The sequence below is a fragment of the Schistocerca serialis genome, chromosome 1 (genome assembly GCF_023864345.2).
Source record: "Schistocerca serialis cubense isolate TAMUIC-IGC-003099 chromosome 1, iqSchSeri2.2, whole genome shotgun sequence".
Lineage (NCBI taxonomy): Eukaryota > Metazoa > Arthropoda > Insecta > Orthoptera > Acrididae > Schistocerca > Schistocerca serialis.
In genome coordinates, this window is record NC_064638.1 from 763,217,135 (window position 1) to 763,238,343 (window position 21,209).

General features: G+C 43.8%; 1 pseudogene; it reads left to right on the plus strand.

The window, feature by feature from the left end:
- The first annotated feature begins 4,805 nt into the window (after positions 1-4,805).
- On the plus strand, positions 4,806-4,923 carry LOC126427180 (5S ribosomal RNA; annotated as a pseudogene).
- Positions 4,924-21,209: the final 16,286 nt, after the last annotated feature.

Sequence of the window (21,209 nt, forward strand, 5' to 3'; positions counted from 1 at the left end):
CCCTCGAGTGAAAAGTTTAATTTTTTATTTTCAGACAATTATTATCTGTCCGTCCGATGCGAGGTAACTGCGCTGTAGTATGGGGACGCTACACCTAAACAAACATCGAAACACACGACGTCGGTCGACTACAGCGTACGGAAGAGAGAGGAATCGGTTGACCTATGACCTTGCGATCAAATGTTTTCGGTTCCCATTGCAGAGGCACGTCCTTTCGTCTACTAATCGCACGGTTTTGCGGTGCAGTCGCAAAACACAGACGCTAAACTTATTACAGCGAACAGAGACGTCAATGAACGAACGGACAGATCATAACTTTGCGAAAATAAAGAAAGTAATATTTTCACTCAAGGAAAGACTTGGACCAAGGACCTCTAGTTCTGCAACTGCTCACGCTAACCACGGGACCACGGCGCTCCTTAGCTCACACCCTCCAAGATCTTGCCTATCTTGCACATGGACTACTAAGTTTGTATATATTACTTATTTTTTTCATAGTTCGACACAATTTCTTCCTGTTTTCTCGATTGATTTGTGTTCAGTTTTTCAAGGCCTATCCACTGTCCCAACTTATAACTAAATCTGACGGGGGTGCGATGGGGAGGTTCCCTTGTAAGAAGACAGAATGTGTAGCCTACTGTTGCATCAGACCATCGTGCAAATTTTGCTCGAGGTGTTTATTAAATATAGGAAGTGGCGGCAGCTGGGGCGGAACGCAGGGGAAAGCCGGCCCGTGCACTGAAATCGCTGTGGTGGCTGCCCCCCTGCGGTGAGTTAGGGCCGGCGCGGCGCGGCGCAGTCTGGGGGAGCCGGCGCTGTTTGCGGGCTGCGGACGCGCCGATGCGCCCCGCGGGGAATGAGATCGTTAATTTGGCGCCGCCACTAATATTTCCCTTGCGTCGGGGCGGCAGGGCAGGGCAGGGCTTCGCAACACGCCATTACGAGCCCGCAGCCTCTGCCGCTACCCGTGACCTGCGAAAATTAAAGTGGAGGCGCGGGTCGGTTCAGCGCAGGTGCCCTATTAGGCCCGAGCAAGCCGCAGCCGACCACAAGTACCTGCCACAGGTTCAAAAGCGATGATGTAACCAGGAAATTATACGACCCCGCATAAGGTGCAGAAATCAGCTGCAGAGACCGAATAATTTTCAGGTTGTGACTTCATCAGCAGAGGCAGACTACAGGTAACAGAAAGAGTGGGAACTCCTCGTTAACACCAGTACACAGCGCCGAAAAAAATTGAAATTATGGTTCAAATCGCTCTAAGGACTATGGGATTTAACATCTGAGGCTCAAAAAAAAAAAAAAAAAAAATAGTTCAAATGGCTCTGAGCACTATGGGACTTCTGAGGTCGTCAGTCCCCTACAACTTAGAACTACTGAAACCTAACTAACCTAAGGACAGCACACACATCCATGCCCGAGGCAGGATTCGAACCTGCTACCGTAGCGGTACCGCGGTTACAGATTATAGCAACTAGAACCACTCAGCCACCACGGCCGGCTAACATCTGAGGTCATCAGTCCCCTAAATGTAGAACTACTTTAACCTAACTGACCTAAGGACGCCACACACATCCATGATCGAGGCAGGATTCGAACCTGCGACCGTAGCAGCAGCACGGTTCCTGACTGAAGCGCCTAGAACCGCTCGGCCACAATGGCTGGCGAAAATTATGAAACAGCCGCCAAAATAATATGCATAAGGTACAACCGTGTAAGTACGATATCTAAACTAAAAATAAAGGAACATGATCGCAGACAGTTTCCATTCTCTGGCCGCAGCTGCTTTGCATGTCTACAACGCGGTTTTGAAGACGTGTCTTTGACAATGGCCCTTCATAGCTCTACAGACGGTTATCGTTTCCGCCTACAGCCGTTTGCACTTCGCAGATGAAATCCCCCAAAAGCGTTGTCAGATGTCAGGAATTACCTTAAGTTGACTCGATTGATGTAGGAAAGAATAAATGTATTAAAACTTCACGTATGATGCGGCATTTTTTGACACATCTCAGTGTTTATGACGACATGTGCCTTGAACTCTGTCGTAAATCGTCAGCGAAATATGTTACTAGCAGAGTGAGCCTCTGTCGCCAACAAAGTTCACCACACGACTGCTACTCTGGAAATTCTTATGGTACATGGCTCTCAACAGAATTAACGCTATTAATCTGCCCACACCAAGCATTAGCCCAACGTAACAACTTTGTAGTCCTGCTCTGTTGCTCTTCGGTAGACAACGATAGCAGCTTGCTGTCTGGAGTGCAAAATATACATGTATCTATCTGAAATATATTCAATGTAATACATTAGTCGACCGCAATATTATTGCACCTGGGAGTGAGTACGCATCGATCCGCTTATTGTGAGTTTTTATCGTGTTATTTCGTCAGGACACGATGAACTACTTGATGCAATATGGACAACTGTTTTTAAGTCACACAGAGTGCGCTGCATTTACCTTGGTCACCATTGCAGTTGCTTACTATAACGCCACCTCGTATTTCCAATAAAGGCCACGGAGACCAAGCACAATAATAACGTGGTCAGGTAGTAATCGAGGCCTGGTTTTGATAAGGTAAAACATTACAGCAGCGTAGACTGTGGAGTGAAAGTGACGGGCGTTGTGGGGGAAAAAATACATACTTCTAGGTAACGCAACTTTATTACAATATCAAAGCTTAATAATGAGCAAAGTTCACTTATATTTAAAAACCTTGACAGCTAAAAAAAAAAAAAAAAACAAAATGAATAAAATAAAACAAAGACGCTCAAAAGCGAAAATTAAGGCACCATTTTTTTTTCGTGGAAGCAAGGAGATCTGTAACTTCGACGGGCAATCAGCAGTGCAGTATAAATGTAATAAGACGACTAAGGTACATAAATATTCCAAATGAACCACTGCTGGACGACACATTCGGGAATTATTTGTAAGCTTCGACAAAGCGGAGGAGGGTTTCACACTGACTTACGAGCCACCGGCCGGAGTGGCCGAGCGGTTCTAGGCGCTACAGTCTGGAACCGCGCCACCGCTACGGTCGCAGGTTCGAATCCCGCCTCGGGCATGGATGTGTGTGATGTCCTTAGTTAGGTTTAAGTAGTTCTAAGTTCTAGGGGACTGATGACCTCAGATGTTAAGTCCCATAGTGCTCAGAGCCATACTTACTAGGATCCTTACTTTTCCCATACACTCATTAGTGTCAGTCAGTAGTGTAAGAATCGGCATTGGGCTTTGTTAAGCTCTTATTGAAAGTGGCTCACTGATGTCGGAGTGTTGAGCCGTAAATGACTGTGTTATGTTCAGTAGCGAAGATAGCTACATAATGTGTAGCAAAAATTGTGATCTTATGCTCTAATAAATTAAGCAGAATCAAGTTATGCAAATTAATTAATAGTTACAAATTGCAATTAAGAGTAATGATCATATATGATGGAATTGGAAAATATTTGCAAGTTAACGCAGTTGGTACCGCGAGTTTGAAGTTACACAAGTCTGGTAATTTATTCAGACATAAAGCAAAGTTATTCAGAAGTTATTTAGAAGTGTACTTAAACAAGATTATGGAACAGGAGTTGATACTGCATAAAACGTAGCACAGATGGTAGTAGAGTCTCCAATAATTCAAGCATTACTCGCTAGTTGTAGCGGAATTTTATTACCTATAGGACTGCGTCTCCGACGCCGTAGAACATAAGTATTTCAAAACTTACGTATCACATGAAGTGTATAACTGAGTCCTACGTCCTCTAATATCTGAACATCAAAGTAAAGCTTTGCTACTTTTGTATCCCGCCTGGAAGGAGGCGCGTGGGTCTGCTCCTGAAAACTGAAGGTAGACCGAATGTAGGAAGCTAAGAGGAGCAGGTGAGGTAGAGCACTTGGTACTGCAAATAAAAATGGTTTTACTATGTACTTAACTTTGGCTGAGATGAGCACGTAGGTGCGAAGCTGTACATCAAATTACAAACGCTCGCCCACTATGAAATAGAAACAATGTTGCTTGGTCGTCTACGCGGAATCAAAATGGGCTGAATCTGGAGCGGCGCTCGTGGAGCTACACAGCTAGAGGACGCTGTCGTCTGTGTAGGTGTCGTAGTGCCAACCTACGAACTTGCACCTACGCCGTGGCATCGTAGCTATCGATACCACAGTCTCCTTCTATGGCCCATACGCAAGTATTCTTGTCTCTCCTTCATTGTGCCCAAAAGCACTTCAATTTTTCAGCATTCTTGAGCGACCTACTGCTCCCGGCAGTTTGGAGTTGACATACCTTCACTAAAAGACCGAGTTTCTTACAATGTCACAAAATGCACAAATAGACCATCATTTTAATACTAAACATCATACAAACTAGACATTTTAATTAAAAGCTTAGCTTCTAACGTTTCTAATGATACCAAATACAACGTTTTTCAAATAAACGCTTCGACTAAAATAGACACATACGAATATAGTGCACACGCACTTAGAATGAAGTAACAACAATTACATTAGAACAAATGAAGTAATCGGCGTAAAAAAGGGTACTGCTTCATTTTGTTGTGTGAATGTTTGGGAAGAAAGAATGAGTCGTGGTTCTGGTTGTTTCAGTAACAGCTACAGTGCTATTATCCAACCCCTGGTTCATCGTGCTTTACTACATTGTTTAATCATTAATGTTTGAAATTTTTTAGAAGCGTTATTAGTTTTGTTGTAATTTCTAGCTTCTTTTTCTTATAGACAGAATTGTGGTTGACGTTTTATTAGATGCGTAACATTACAGTGGTTATTTTGATCTGCTTCGATTTGCTCTATTAATTTCCTCTTTGGCAACGGCCTTGCCGCAGTGGATACACCGGTTCCCGTCAGATCACCGGAGTTAAGCGCTGTCGGGCGTGGCCGGCACTTGGATGGGTGATCATCCGGGTTGCCATGCGCTGTTGCCATTTTTCGGGGTGCACTCAGCCTCGAGATGCCAATTGAGGAGCTACTCGATCGAATAGTAGCGGCTCCGGTCAAAGAAAACGATAACGACCGGGAGAGCGGTGTGCTGAACACGCGCCCCTCCTATCCGCATCCTCATTGAGGATGACGCGGCGGTCAGATGGTCCCGATGGGCCACTTGTGGCCTGAAGTGGAGTGCTTTTTTTTCCCTCTGTGACGATTACAGGTTATAAAAGTACTTAAAAAACCCATCTTTCCCAAGTCAAATTCTTGCCAGTGTCCAGATTAACTCAGTTTAGGACAGGCGAACTGCCGAAACCCCTTTCTGCTGCTACTAGGGAAAAATCAGCTGAGTGTCCGCGTTAATTCCCCCTTTGTCGTCGACCGCTCGGCCTTGCCAGCTGAAATCTCAGCTGTCGTACTGGGTACAAGGCTTGTCTAGTCGAACGATCACTTAAGCCTAACTTCGAAATATTTTCATTAGCCTGCAATTTATCCAGTTTGTATGTGAGGTTTGTATTTTACTTACAAACGGCGATGTATGCTGAAAACGTAGTGCTTTTCTATGTTGGTTTTACAGGTGCTTGATAATGACAAGTAGTCGAAATTAGCTAATCACATGATTCAATGAAAATCACATTACACCCTAGTGCAGACCATGGTTTATTAAACATGTGGAAACTGTGGATCCCCACAAATACAAAATTCTATCCAGCATATGCTTCAAGTTGCCACCCACGGGGAACACAGTACCGGGCACAGGCGTTGTCTGTGCGCGCCAACCACAAGACTTCAGCACGCAACAGGTACAACGCTGACCGGTCCGTCGGTTCTCCATTGTGGAGACGGCGCCACTGCCTTTGTTCCTCCGGCAAAGAAGGGGACCCTATGAACTTCCCTCACCGATATGATTCACACTCACAGGCAGTGTAGGACTCGACTAAACGCAACTCCTAACCGTTCGAGTTTGAACATTTTACGCGTGCTTACATACTTAGTATAGTCGCTAGGTAATTAAGGATTCCGCAGCCCAGAGGGTAAGCGCTTAGTTTCATAAGCGTGAGATCTGTGAATTGAATCTCGTTCGTGATATTCATTTTTTCCACTCACGTAGAATTCTAACAACAGATATGGATGACATGCCGCGGAATTGCGAGATGACCGAGAACCGCTTACGAATGTAACCCAAGTTGTTTTTTTACAATGGACTCGCTGCAAAAACCATGCACGAGCAATGATTCGAAGTTCATTACAAGTGCTTTATGTCGCCATAATTAATGTTTCCTGTGCTTCAACGATCAGTGTCATCCTGATTCGTACAGTGCTTTACAGATTGGACATTATACTTCCCGCACATGCTGATAAAATAATATAAATAAAATGACTAACAGCTTAATTCGCTTGTCAGTGGACGTCTCGAGTACTAGCGACCATACAAAATACGTAAAGTCACGTAAAATTTTCAAACAAGATTTTCTCGAAAACGGTTGAGAGTTTCGTCTTCTTCTTTGGATATATGGAAGTCGTACCCATGCCCTACGTAACCCGTCAGTATGAATCAGATCGGTGGAGGAAAGTGCTTACTTTCCCCTTGTAAGCCACCAGCAACCAAACGCTTCCCAGTTGCCCTGCTAGCTACCAGAATGACTTCGCTAGGTGACCCGAATCGCAAGCTCGTGAACGTCGATGGCGCTAGGTGCCGTGCCCTTAGAGGCATTCGGCTCCCATCTCCTCCAGTGAGAAAACTCCCCACTCATACAATACCACCTGCTGACTGGGGCGAGACCTCTACTCTGCCATGATAACAGCACAGTGTAATTGCGAACTTAGGAATGGCGGAGTGGAAGTTGTGTTACGAGAATCTGTTTCCTATAACTTTGGTTACTGGAAGTTGTACATTACAGTAATAATTTTCGAAACTGTTCTTCCTTCCAAGGACTCTAAATCGCAGAAATACTGCAAAGGTGTTTCTATAAAAAGCAGTCGATCGGTTTCATAAACTTAGAAGGGATATCTCAAGTGAAACAGTTCGGCGAGCTATCCTCTGTTATACCCGTACCGCCTGGATCTCTGCCCCTCTTACCTGCTACAAGTCCTTTCAAATCCTGGAACTCCATGCGCTCCACCTCGCCTATCGCATCTTCCTCCCATCCTCTACGCAGCTTCACTACGACTTAATTCCTTACCCACACCTCCTCCTCTTCCTTGAATGAATACGGATCCTTAACACCTCCCATAAACTTGATCCCCGTCACCCACTTGTTTCTCCCGTCCTTTACCACCCGAATCCGCTGCTACGCCTGTACTCCTGCATCCCACCTGCTCTCCATCTTACCACCCTCCATACCCTTGCCCAAGGTGGCTTCCGCCAACTCCCCCTCCCGAATGATGCCCTCGTCCCCTTCATCTACCCCTCCTACCAGATTTGATCCTCCCCTTCCTTCTCATGAGTTTTTCCCCCAGAGGTCCCTCTTTCCCTTCTCACCCTCCTTCCTTCCCCCCTCCTCTCCCTCTCCACCCTCCCTCCCCCTCCTGGGCTTCCAAACCCGACCCTACCCTCTCCCCTCCCCCTCACTTCTTCTCTCTCACTGGCGTCCTCCCCACCTCCCTCCTACCCTCCCCTATTCCCTGTGGCAGCCCCCCCCCCCCTTCTTCGTGTAATAGTGTGTGCAGTGCGTCGAAGATCATCATCAGCGTTTTCTGTGCAGTGTTTCTCTCTTCCAATACAATTGTGTCTCCTCAGTGTCCTCCAGCGTTCGACAGTGTACCCATTGAGCCTTCGTGTACGGTTGCACTTGCTTATGCAATTCCGTGTCTTCAGTTCGAACGTCTTCGTTATTATCATTATGTGTGTCACCTGTTTTTTCTAATTCATATATTTCTGTGTATCTGTCTACATGTTATCTGTTCTCTGGTTTTCTATGGCCAAAGAGCGGCGTATGTAGGGCACTGCCGGCCTACCTTTTGTACAAGGTTTTAAAATAACAATAAAGGGGAAAATATCGGCGAGCTACGACGCTAAGCCAGTCAGGAGCGAGCGTGACAGCCGCCATTCGCCAGGTGTTCAACGCACACATACAGCAGACAGAATTGGTATCGAACCCATGGTTCTAGACTGCAATTCACTGTATGCATGCCAGGCGTTGCACATTGCACCATCACCTTTCAAAACTTTGACATAAATCCTAGATTTTTTCGGTCGCTGATTACATATCCGATGTCGTAATTAAAAAATCCTAAATGGCGGATTTAATTTGTGGGATCAAAAATTATATATTTAGCGGATTCAGGTGTAAATTATTATGATGTTCCTGATTGCGAATCACAAATTGATATTCTTGTACTGAAAGTTTTATTCGATATTTCATAAATTTCAGTTGAAAAGTCACATTCGTCGCTTGTGCCCCTATCGATTTCAAAAGAGACATTGACGTGTTATCCAGTGAGAGATGGATCGAGAAGCAGATCTTGTACCTCAGGTGGCATCTGTTTACCTTCTTCAGTTGTCGTTTTCTGGACTATCGAGCTGAATGGAGCCGAAGATGCCAGAAGCCGATGGGATGCGACATGCGTAGTTTCCGCACGGGAATACTTGTGCGTAAAGTCTTCTCGGTAATGCCGCATACCCTTATTCCTAGCTTACTGCACATCTTGGATAGCTGACTCGTCAGCAACAACTTCGATTTCCTTCAGAGCTCTTCATAAATATGTTTTAGTTCTAGAGCTCTCTGTACAAAATTTGAAGTTTCGCACACTTTTATATTTTTCGGTTGAAATGATAGTCACATTCGTCGCTTGTGTCCTCATTGCTTGGGGAAATTTTAATCTTGTGAAAAATTTGTTAATTTTAGAAAAAAATATGATCAAAAATGCAAATAGCTCCCCAAGAATTCTGCAGAAAATCCTGATGACATTTTTTCGTTCAGATAACAGTTCATGAGAGAATTTCAACAATGAGTGGTCCATTTTACTTTGCGGCACTGACACACGGTAGAAAATGGATCATCGACTAAAAAGGTGTAGTAGGAGAGCCATTTACACAATTGGAGCCACGCAGAGGAAATTTTGCAAAACCAACTACTGCGGATACTATCGGGCAGTTTAGTTTTAAGTCGATGTAGTCAGTACATTGGTCATAAATGTCCAACACCTTCTGTAGTGATTCGTCTCTTATTTGATCCTGACGATTGGGTAGGATAGCTGTCATATATTAAACAGACCGCACAAACAATGTCTGAAAAATACGTCGTTGTTCGATTCAGTGTTTACCATCAACTGTCAGGGCACGTCGACTCAAGACTCGAATTACATCACAGCAATGGAAAGTATGTAACAGGACAATCTACACAAGATTTCGCTTGACTAAAGTCGGAACTCGCATCTTCCTTTGAATTCTGTCTAGGTTTTAAAACGCGTTGGTCCACTGGCGGCAGCCGTAAACAGCACAGCTTGGCTCCGGGGAAGGCAGTTAGTTACTGCTCGACAAGCAGCTTGGGCGGCAGCTGACTAGAGATGGGTCGTTCGCGAACAAACGGGTCCAAAGAACGGTTCATCAAAATGAATGGAACTAGCGATGAACGAATTCTAAGGAACGGTCTTTCATAGTTCACTTCTGTTGCAGCTTTCTACTTACAGTTCCCGGGAAGGGGAAACAGTCGGTCGCAACGGCACGTCGGGCGGTCTCGTTCCAGCCTCGGTCACGTTCCCATCTGTCTCGATCTAGCTCGGGTGATCTCGTCCTTCTTCGCGTGGCCACTCGTCGCAGTTCCACTGCCGACTGCTCATACTTCGTTCAGCACAGAGTTGTTCGTTTCGTTTGCTGCGCAAGCCCATCCTAGATCTGCTTCAAACATTTTTTGGACTCTGAACTTCTGGTTCTTTTTGTATTCTATTCGGCCCCCATGACCGGTAATTAAAATGTATTTCATAATTACGTAAATTACGTGGTATGTGATACATACATCTTTTCAGGTAACAAAACGGCATATCAGCTTACTTCTCTATTTCGATAAACAGCAGAAGAAATACTTGTAAAAAGGCAAGATTTTTTTGTTATTACACATGCAAAGGAGGTCGGCACGGCACACAAGAGTGATCATTTTCGGTCTCCTTTTGGTCCAAGGCAAAAGAGCAATTTCATTGTTATGGAAGGCAGACCGACGTACAACCGAATGAAGTCCGCGTTCCACAATCGTGTGTATGGTGTCACATTTTCTAAAGAGAATATGATAACTTCTACAATATGTCAGTGGTACATGATGGCGCAAGAAAAATCGGCCACGAGTACTACACTGCAAATTGTCGCCCACCAATCGTCATCTATTGTCTCGAAGTTGTTGTTTGCATTAGCTTATTTATTTCTTCATCTCCTAATTATTACATGTTTATCTATTCTCCTCGTAGTGGTGAACAAATCCTGCGCATGAAACTTCCTGGCAAATTAAAACTGCGTGCCGGACCAAGACTCCAACTCCGGACCATTGCGTTTTGCGGGCAAGTGCTCTACCAACTGAGTTACCCAAGCACGGCTCACGCCCCGTCCTCACAGCTTTACTTCTGCCAGTATTCGTCTCCTACCTTCCAAACTTGACAGAAGCTCTCCTGCGGACCTTGCAGAACTAGCTTTAGTCGTGCTTGGGTAGCTCAGTTTGTAGGGCACTTTCCTGCGAAACGCAAAGGTCCCGAGTTCGAGTCTCGGTCTGGCACACAGTTTTAATCTGCGAGGAAGTTTCATATCAGCGCACACTCCGCTGCAGAGTGAAAATCTTATTCTGTAAATCCTGTGTAATTGGCGGGTAATCTGTATTCGGGGACGGTTTTTCGTGCGCCACCTTATATTATTTCACTGCCGTCAGTCACGTAACGCTACAGTTGGCTAATCGAGAGGTTGTGAAAGTTCTGTTATGAATGAAAACTCTGTACCCTATGGCGGAAGCAAGAGCGCCCTCTTGGTGCCTTCCATCTTCAGTCACCTATGCTACTAATTTTCAGTTTTTCATAAGAACGGAATACCAAACACAAATGAACGGTGAAAGAGTAAAAATGAACTGCTCCCGAAGAAGAGCGATCACTAGTGAACTAGTTCCCCAGAATGGACGAGTTCGCCCATCTCTACAGCTGATGCTTCACAAATGCTGACGGCGCAGCTGTACTTTAGGTTCACACGGAGAGTAAATCGTGTCGACAGCCTGCGCAGCAGCAGCTTGCAGTGAATACGATATCAGTTGCGTAGTGAACAGTTGCAAACGCCTGGCTGGCAGCAACTGGTGATGGTAGTCGCTAATCTGGTGAGTGGCTAGTTGGATTCCTGTTCGACCCTCGCAGCCATTGGTCCCTGTGCCGGACCATATGTCAACTGGTTAGTAATGCAATACATATCTGTCTTTTTGTATGTATGTATAATCCACATCTCCTCCTAAACCACTGAACTGATTTGAACCAAATTTGGTACATATATCACTTACTGTGTGGAAACAATCGGTGTGGGAGTAAGAACCACCTACTTATTCATTCATCATTTGAGAAATAGAGCGCTCAGTGACTTGCAAAAAAACTCTGCGCCTAATTTTAAACCTTTACAAACTTTTTCGCCCTGACCTCCACCAGAAAATGATGGAAGGAAAAAGTTTATCGCTTAGTGCATTTTCGCTGTTCATGTAGTGAAACTGTCGCATCAGGCGTGACGTTTCTGTTTATTACTTCTTTACCAGTCACTTTATTCACAACAAGTATTTCAGACAATATTCATATTAAACACTGAATTTACCTTCAGAATTATATCACTGTACGACATAGTTCAGGAGGTAAGACGCAATAAACATTGAGAAACGTGAAAAACAGCTGCACCGTGCATGACGTTTCAGTTTATCACTTCTTTGATAGTGTATTTGCACCACATTAAGCACACAGTACCTACAAAATTATATCATTATGCGACACATAGTTCAGAAGGTATTACAATCACTTGGATGCGTGCAACTGATACTACAGGGCGTGATTCACTAGTCACAGGTGAACTATGTGCACAAGTATGTGTGAAATATAGTAAATACATGTGGAACATACGTTACTTGGGCGTACATGGGCCAAGTCACGGGTAAAAATCTCCTCCTGCACCCCTGCATCGATTTTACCCAAACACGGTAGACATACAGCTTAGTACGATCATTTCTAGAAAGAAATACTGCGGGGGTAAGAACCAGCAACCTCCAACTGGGGTAGCGGTTATAAGTGGATAGAGAAGGGGGAACGAGGAGATGAACAAATAGTGAAGGTGTAGAAGGTGATGGACACAGAAAGATGAGGAGATGGACAGGATCATCGTGAAGGGAAATGACCGGAGAGGAAAGAGAAGGAGATGTACATAGAGATGGAAGTGTAGGAGATGGAGTGAGAAAGGAAAGGAGAAGCGATGATCAGAGATGGAGGGGGAAGAAAATGATAGAGGAAGGGGAAATTGACAGAGAGATGCGAAAGGAGGTCGTAGACAAGGGAAAGAGGGGGAGATGTGCACAGAATAGGGGAGAATATGGAGAGAGAAGAACAAGGAGGAGATTGACGTAGAGGGTTACGGTGAGATGGACAGCGAGGCAGGGGGAGCGGGGGGGGGGGGGGGGAGATGAATAGCGAGAGAGGGAGTAACAGAAGTATGGAATAAATATATGCCGGCAACGCCACCCACTCAGCTAGTAATAAAATAAAAGTAAAATTTGAAGGCAACATCCCCACGCTGGCGCCACCTGTAGTTTAGAACTTATATCTTTGAATATTTTTTAAACCTGTAGTTAGTTGATGTCCCCATTAGGAACATATTTTAATACAGTCACTTAATCTTGTTTCGCAATTTCAAAGACTTTTTTGGTGCGTGAACTTTTAAAATGTCTTTAACTTCTTAAATTGTTGGGCCTCGATATTGTGTAGCGATCACGTGTCACTCTTTATAATCCTTGCATCTTAATTACTCATATGTGACGACGGGAAATGCCGAAACGTTGTAATAAATAGAGACATTTTACTAGCGATCAAGAGAATTTTTTTACACATGATATTCATGATTATAGTTTATCCGGGAGAGGAATTCAACCTGTGCTGCATAAGACTGATAGCCGAAGAAAAAGGAAAAAAAATGCACACGATCACCCAAGAATTGTTCCATCTTCTGGTGGTATTTCATTGTGACTGCAAGAACTGTAGCATTTACCTTATCCGCTTTTGTGAGCATGATACTTTCGTTTCTCTTGTCATTAGCAGCAATTGTTTCTAGCCAATATACATTCCTGTTGGGCTTCTTAGTTTTCTGCAACATTCTCGACGTGTCCTGCCTTAATTCTTCTGCCTGAAACTTCATAAGATATATGTTTCAACAGATTAATGGAAAATCTGTTGGGCGTAGTTGCGAAACTCAAACTTTTGCCCTCACCTGAGATGGCGCCTTCATCGAGCGGCCCATCCACTAACGCGCCACCAGTTGCCACCTGCTACGACTGATGAACATCGACACAGAGCTGAAGCAGCGTAGAATGATGTTCGTTTCGTTTCATCGAAACTCGGTTCGAGACAATCCTCAGCCATTCTAGAACAATTTTTGCGCCAGAGGTTGCAGGTTTTTGTAGTTAATTTCGTACACTTCGTATACTTAGTAACTGAGTATGTATTTGTTGCCCGAGTATGGTATTGTTCCATTCACCTATTGGACCACCTCCTCCTTCTTCCCCTGTATCTCAACCTTCACCTGTTTTCTGTCGATCTCCTCCACCGCCTCTCTCTGTCTACCTGCTCCCCCCTACAGCCTCTGACTATTTCCTCCTATCCCTCCCTCTGTCCATCTCCTCCTTCCCCCTCTCCTACCCCTGTCCATCTCCTCTTCCTCCTATCTGTGCCTGTATCCTCCTCCCCTCAAACTTTCTGCCCTTCTCCTCCCTTATTTCTACACGTTATCACCCTCACCCCAATTGGAGGCAGGTGGTTCTTGCACCTACAGCATTCCTTTCCAGGTTGTACTAATATGTGTAGTATATTTGATTGAAACCGTTCCAGGGGCTTACAATGCAGTTTTTACCCGTTGATTTGCCCGCATACGCTCATGTCAAATATGTTTCACATTTATTTGATATTTCAAATGTATTTGTGCGCGTATTTCATCTGCAAGTCGTTCGAATTTCGCCCTGAAGTTTCATTTTCACTTAACCCAAAGTTTACGACGTCGTATCTCCAGAACTATGTGTTGTAAAATGATATAATATTGCATGTATATTCACTAACACGTGTGACTGCTGTCTGCGAAACGTATTGTGAACAGTGTTAGAACCAACGAAATAATAAGGTAAAACGTTATGAGTGATGTGGCAGTTTTTCACGTGTCTCAGTATGTGACGTCATATCTCTTGACCTACGTGTCGTACAGTGATACAGTTTTGTAAGTACATTCAGCATCAGATGTGGGTATTGTCTGCGAAAAGAGTTGCCAGAAGCTTTAGTAGCAATGAAGTAATAAATTTTAACGTCTTACGTTAATTTCTCACGCATCTCAGTGTATATGACGTCATATATCCTAAACAAAGCGTCGTACGATGATGTAATTTTTCTGGTACACTCAGCGTGTGTGTGAATACTCTCTGCAAAATGTGTCAAATAAAATTGGCAGAAAAAAAGGTAATGAGCGATAAACTTCTTTGTTTACATCATTTTGTGTGTCTGTGGGGGGGGGGGGGGGGGTCGTTAGCGGGAAAATGTTTTGTTAAGGGTTGAAACAGGTGTACATTTATTCTCAGTCTATAAGTGCTTTAATTATGAAATTCTAGACAACTAAACTGTGCGAATTCGCATGTCTTGGGCTACACCGCTTTTTCACCTCCACGCCTGTCCCTTTGATAGGTCGATGGTTCTTAGACCCATGACGATTCTTTCCAGGCAGTAGGTGATATGTGTACCAACTTTGCTTGAAGTTGGTCCAGTGGTTTAGGAGGAGACGTGGAACATGCACACATACCTACATATCACATACATTCGTACAAATATACGTTCATCTATTTTTATAATTTGTATGGATGTATTCTCCTGCAATGAACAATAAATAAAATTTCGTTATTTTCTACCTTTTATAACGTTACGATAGTGCCAACTCACGCGACGCGACGGCAGCTTGGTGTGTGTGTGTGTGTGTGTGTGTGTGTGTGTGGCGGGCAGATTGACCGCGGCGCCCGTGTGGCTGCACGCCTGACCCACGACTCCCACCTTCATTTGTCTGGCTGCCCCCAGCGGGCCGGCGGCTGCAGTGCTGTGGGACCCCACACAGCCGGGTAATGGACGTCTGGCCAGCTGCGCAGCGTGCCCTCATTCCTCTCTACCAACACCTGCCACTGAAAACAGGAATCACTGTACTTCCCTGTCACATCTTATAGCTGACGGTAACGCGAGAATGATTTCTCACATGTGTCGCATTTTTCCAAAATGTTCCCAGTCCAAACCAAACAAAATATCATTTTGAAAATTTTGAAATGAACCTACTGCAGTCGCTAACTTCTCCTAAATTCATTATTGTAAAGTGTGTAAATCTATAGCGCACATCTTAGGTGTAATTTTTTGGTGATCTTATTATTCCAAAGGATTGAATCTGTTTGTGGAGTAAAACGTTCCTTTATCTAACGTTAATTTTAATATCCTCTGTACCTCCATTTTCAGGTATGGTTTCCCCTAAGTATTTAAAATAAGAACAACATTTAGAACTAAAATTCCCAGCATCTGAATCACACTGTTGGCTACGACGCACTATCACATACTTTGTTTGTGTACTTCCTAGACGCCCCCCAGTCAGATTTTTCAAACAGCTTTCTCCGTATGTAGCTACAGTCGTCACTATCCTGGACAATTATCTCATCAGCGATTAGCAGAGAATGTAGTTTGTCTTTTCACATTTACATTCCCTTTACTTATTCATGTCTTTAATACTACTTTCATGTAGAGTTTGAACAAACGAGGAACCAGAAGACGACTCTCCCGATCCCGGTTGCTAAATAACACGATTTAATATGTCCTGAAATCGCAAACAAAAGGAAAAATATTAATTTGACGCGGCACACCACGAATTCCTCTCCTATGCCTACCGCTTCATCTCAGAGTAGCACTTGCGACTACGTCCTCCATTATTTGCTGGATGTATTCCAATCTCTGTCTTCCTCTACAGTTTTTCCTCTCTACAGCTCCCTTTAGAACCATGGAAGTCATTCCTTGATGTCTTAACAGATGTCCTATCATCCTGCCCCTTCTCCTTGTCAGTGTTTTCCACATATTCATTTCCTCTCCAATTCTGCGCAGAACCTTCTCATTCTTTACCTTATCAGTCCAACTAACTTTCAACATTCGCTTGTACCACCACATCTCAAACGCTTCGATTCTCTTCTCTTATGGATTTCCCATAGTCCATGTTTCACTACCACACAATGCTGTATTCGAATTCATCTCAGAAATTTCTTCCGAAAATCAAGACCTAAGGTTGACACTAGTAGACTTCTCCTTGCCACGAATGCCCTTTTAGCCAGTGCTAGTCTACTTTTGATGTCCTCCTTGCTCCATCCGCCATTGGTTATTTTGCTGCCTAGGCAGCAGAATTCCCTAAAAAAAGGTTAAGTATTTACCACGTCTTTTTCCCCAAAATTTACTTTCTTAAACAGTTTAATACAAAGGGATTATCAAAGCATCTACACGGTTTCCAAGATGATAAATTTATCATTCACCACGACGGATAGCTACATTTTTACAGATTTAAAATGAAGTCATTGCACAAGTAATGTACTGATGTCAACGCCATACAATAAGAGGCACGCGAGTGCGTCATTGTATTTATTCGCATTGTATGCCAGTGTCTGGTCTGCTCTTACTAAACAGCTTTTTTAAAAAAAAATATCTATGCACTCTCACACACACATTCCTCTGGGCACTTACTTAGCCAACATAATGTAAAACAAGTAGGATTCCAAAGCCCCACTTTCACGTCGGAGCACGCAGAGTTGTAAGACCTCAGCATTACTGAAACCATGAAAATACAGCAGTAGTCCACGTGTTCTGGTAGGGAGAGGAAGTGGTACAAATATGGAATACAGTTTTGTTTTTCGTTCATAAATTTCTCAATTTTTCACATTAAGCAAACAAAATATCTGCAACACATTTTAATGCTTCCTTTATTTTTGAATACATACAACATTAGGAACATTTCCAAATTTGGATTAACACTAAGTCTGACATTTTCGACACTTCGGGTTATAGGGTACAAATATGGAATACGCCATTTGTTTCATGTTTGTTAAAGTTAAAACAAATGATGGAAAATCTGATAAATCATTATCAAAGAAAACTCTATAAAACGTAATAACACAATAGAAAAACACACGAAATACAACATTTTCAGTTATTAAATATTTTACTCCAAGTAATTTCACTCGTAGAAGTCACACAAATATCGTTCTTTACCGTGACGTCTATATTCAGTATGCGCCCCCATTTTGCACATTAGACACGTTACCCATTCTTCCCCTGTCTCGTTCTGCGAAAATTTACCTGAGAATAAGAGACAATTGCCGTTTTTATTGGTGGATACACTTATCCTGAGCGCTACTAATGGTGGACGAACCACCTCTCACATTAAAAGCATCATCCTCGGAATCAGACGATTCTTGTTTCCTAGGCTTGAGTGGCCTCTGCTTCTTTGTCTCCTGTTTATTTGTTCCTGTCGTCGATACTTCAGGAGATCTCTTGTATGCAGTGAAGGATAGGACTGATGAAGGACCTTCTTTTCTTCTCTTCATTTATGGCTTGTTCTCTATTTGTGGAACGGGTGAGATTTGTCAGGATGTAATTTCAGATGAGGCAGAAGCTGTTCCTCTCTTGACTTCAACCTCATCCTTTCCACTTTTACAAGCCACAGCTCCTGCAGATGATTCATTGACAGGATCTTTACGTAAATCCTTAATTAATCCCCTCATTGCTCTCAATGAAATCTGCATCCATGAAAATTTAAGGCTTTAACGGGTATATTCGTCACCCTATACCCATTGATTCCTTTCTCTCCTGTCTACCACTTGGTAGACCTCCCCACTCAGTTAGTCGCTGTCTACATTTGTTAACAGACCTGCATTTTCCCTCATCCATACGCGTACCAGCTCAGAATCATAGGCTTCCAAAGTTATGTCCAACGTTTGAATGCTGTGAGAGGTATGAGGAGGCAGACACAGGGTTTTGACATAATTTTGCATTTTACTTACACAGACATCTTGAAATTCAGAAACTCAAATATGGATTACCTAAACGTCTATTTACAAAATATATTAATAATTTATGTATTATGACAAGAATTAAGTTGAAAACCTGAAACCTGCAATAATTATGCCTTGTAGTTAATTCGTTAAACGGTTACACTCACTCGGAATGGCTGGCAACTAATATGAATGCATCGCAAATTAGTGTACAGTTGTTGAACGTAGTTTTTAAGCATCCAACCAAAGTACAGGAGCTATAAGCCGAGAAATCGAAGTACTCCATATTACTGCCATTATTTCACGTTTGTACCCATTCCTCTATATGTTAATTCGCAATGAAAAAATAAGTAGTGACCTATTTTGTTGTTATTAAAAACATAGTACAGCCATAGGTGCATCAATCTTTGTTGGGAAGTGCCTTTAACGCCTTTAATTAAATTCCACCTCTAAGCCTCAGTGAAGAGAAGGTGTTGAAAGCTTGTCGAGCAAAACTGAGATTGTTTATCCAAGAAACAAGATCAAAGTGCCCTAACACTCACACAAATATGTCAGGACATACAGCTATTGTCATCAAGTTATGTTAACTTACTATGTAAAGGGAGAAATCAGGAAAATTATGGAAGTTGAAAGTAACGTAATGGAAGCTATTCCGAAAGCGAGGGTATTTTGATATGGCTATTTGGAACGAACAGATGATGTTCCATGGACGAAGAATGTATGGAGATAGATCCAGGAGTAACACGAATGTGTGGGTGGCCACTTAGAGGACAGGCGACAGAAGTCAAGGATGCTATGGACTCACCGGTCACAGTTCTTCTGACACTATTCCTTCCCCATTTGCGTCTCTTTAGGGCTGTGTTCTACCCTGTATTCATTTTTGTGCATGACCATTTGCGACCACATCGAGCAACGCAGGTGGAGCACCTCTTGGAACGAGAAGATTTCGGCGAATCGACTGTCTTGTCCGTTTCCAATACCATTGAGTGCATGTGGTAAGCAGGCGATATATGTGACAAATGAGGCACGATATGGCCGACAGAGACCGGTGGTGAGGTGGAAGCATATAGGAGGACATCAAGCAAACTGCTTGTTAGAGATGTACCCCGGCCGGTCCACTGTCTTCTCAAGGTACTCATATACAACGCCGCAGCTCGTATACGGACACTGACGAACTCGAGGCCACCATCCCGTGGGGAGGCAGGGTAAGTGTCTCATAACATGGAACCAGCCGTGAGATAATAGCCAAAGGCCGCCTGATAGTTGCACCCAACCGCCGTCGGCAGAGGGAGAATTTGATCGATGTGGACCAATTTTGATGGCACATAACGATTAAGAAATTCAACGCTTTGAAGTGTGCCCTGGCGGCGCAGGAGGTTCTGGCGGACATCGTTGGATATGACGTATAACACGCGACGGAAATTCGTTGCCATGTTGCGTGACACCGTGGGGGTAAGGGTAACGCCTAGGTAACGGAACGTCCGGAAAAGCGGCAAGAGTGCCACTTCACCCTCCAGCAGGCCTCGTCCAATTCATCGCAGAAGATTTAGCGACATTCATGGTACTGCCAGCGGCAGCCTCATAACGTGTGATCAATTTGAGGACTGCTCGAATCTTAGAGCTGGAGCGAATGAGGAGGAGGTCGTCATCGTATGCCCGACAGCGAAAAGCGTATTGGGGGAAGCTGAGGCCAGAGAGCTTGGTTGTCATGCCCTCATTGAGGGACTCTGGGGTAATGGCAAACAGGAGGGTAGAGAGGGGGCACCCTTGCCGTATGGGTACCGGCCCTGCTAAACATCCATCGACTTGGGAACTGGCACTGTTGTAAAGACGCCAGAGGGTGTCGATGAACGGAGGGAGGATGCCCACTCGGGCTGCCACCAAAAACAGGAAACGATGGCGCACTTTGCCGAAGGCGCAATCGAAAACTTGAGAGGCACCCACATGCCTTGCTCATACTGTGGCATCAAGCAGTCAGGACTGCAAGATGAGTGGTCTGCCATGCGAGTGGGCTCATTCTTATTTATCGAGTAACATGAACTCTAGTGCTCACAATTAAGTTACAAGTAATTCTCCTGTTTGAATATTACGCAACGGAAACGCACGTCTGACTATTAGTAATTTACAGAACTCTGACTGTTCACTACGCACTGGCAATACCACATTTTCTTTCTTATTTAACGGCTTTGATCAACACGTGGCCATCGCACTGAATATGAATGGCGCACACATTATAAATTCTGGATATCATGACAACATACAATTCGAAGGAAAAGGCCACCAATCTTTTTCTTTTCACTATCTTATTTATTCGGATAAATTCTATAACCTAAACACACAAATTCTATAACCTACAACAATAACACATGAGAAATTCCGCCCAGTGGGCATGGCTTTACATTGGTGATTCTCTATCTTATGGTCTCTTAATTATTTAACGCTGCAGTGCAGTTTCTGGATTGGATGGTGGATCTTTTGCTATATCTCACACTTTGACTCTCACAACAATCACGAAACTTTCCTCCAGACCGAGCGGTACAAAAGGAACATGCATAACCCACTACCTCTGAAACTACCTTGCTACTCTCCCATGCAAACCACACATACTTAAATTACATGACATACACCACACTGCAACATGGAATACAACAGAAGGAATAATCACAACATTATCACTTGCAGCTTTCCCACTTCAATTCGTATTCATCCCAGTTTCACACGACACTGCGCCACTTCGTAACTTTTCTTTCCTACTACGAACTCTGGAGGATATATATGCACGTCTTTCTGTGCAATGCAAGCCAAGTGGCGTTGCTGGATAGACGCCTGACTCAACTTGCTTCTCTCTCAGAGTATTATAGTTTGAATCAAGCGTCACACGGAAACATAACACGCAAAGTAATATTAAGGACATATTCTTCACACCCTCGAGTCCTCAACTGATACCATGGACGAGTGCTTCTCTTTATCCTTTGTCTCATACACAGATTGAGACTCACACAGTACTCACCACGTGGAAGTACTCGTGTCTAATTTCAAGT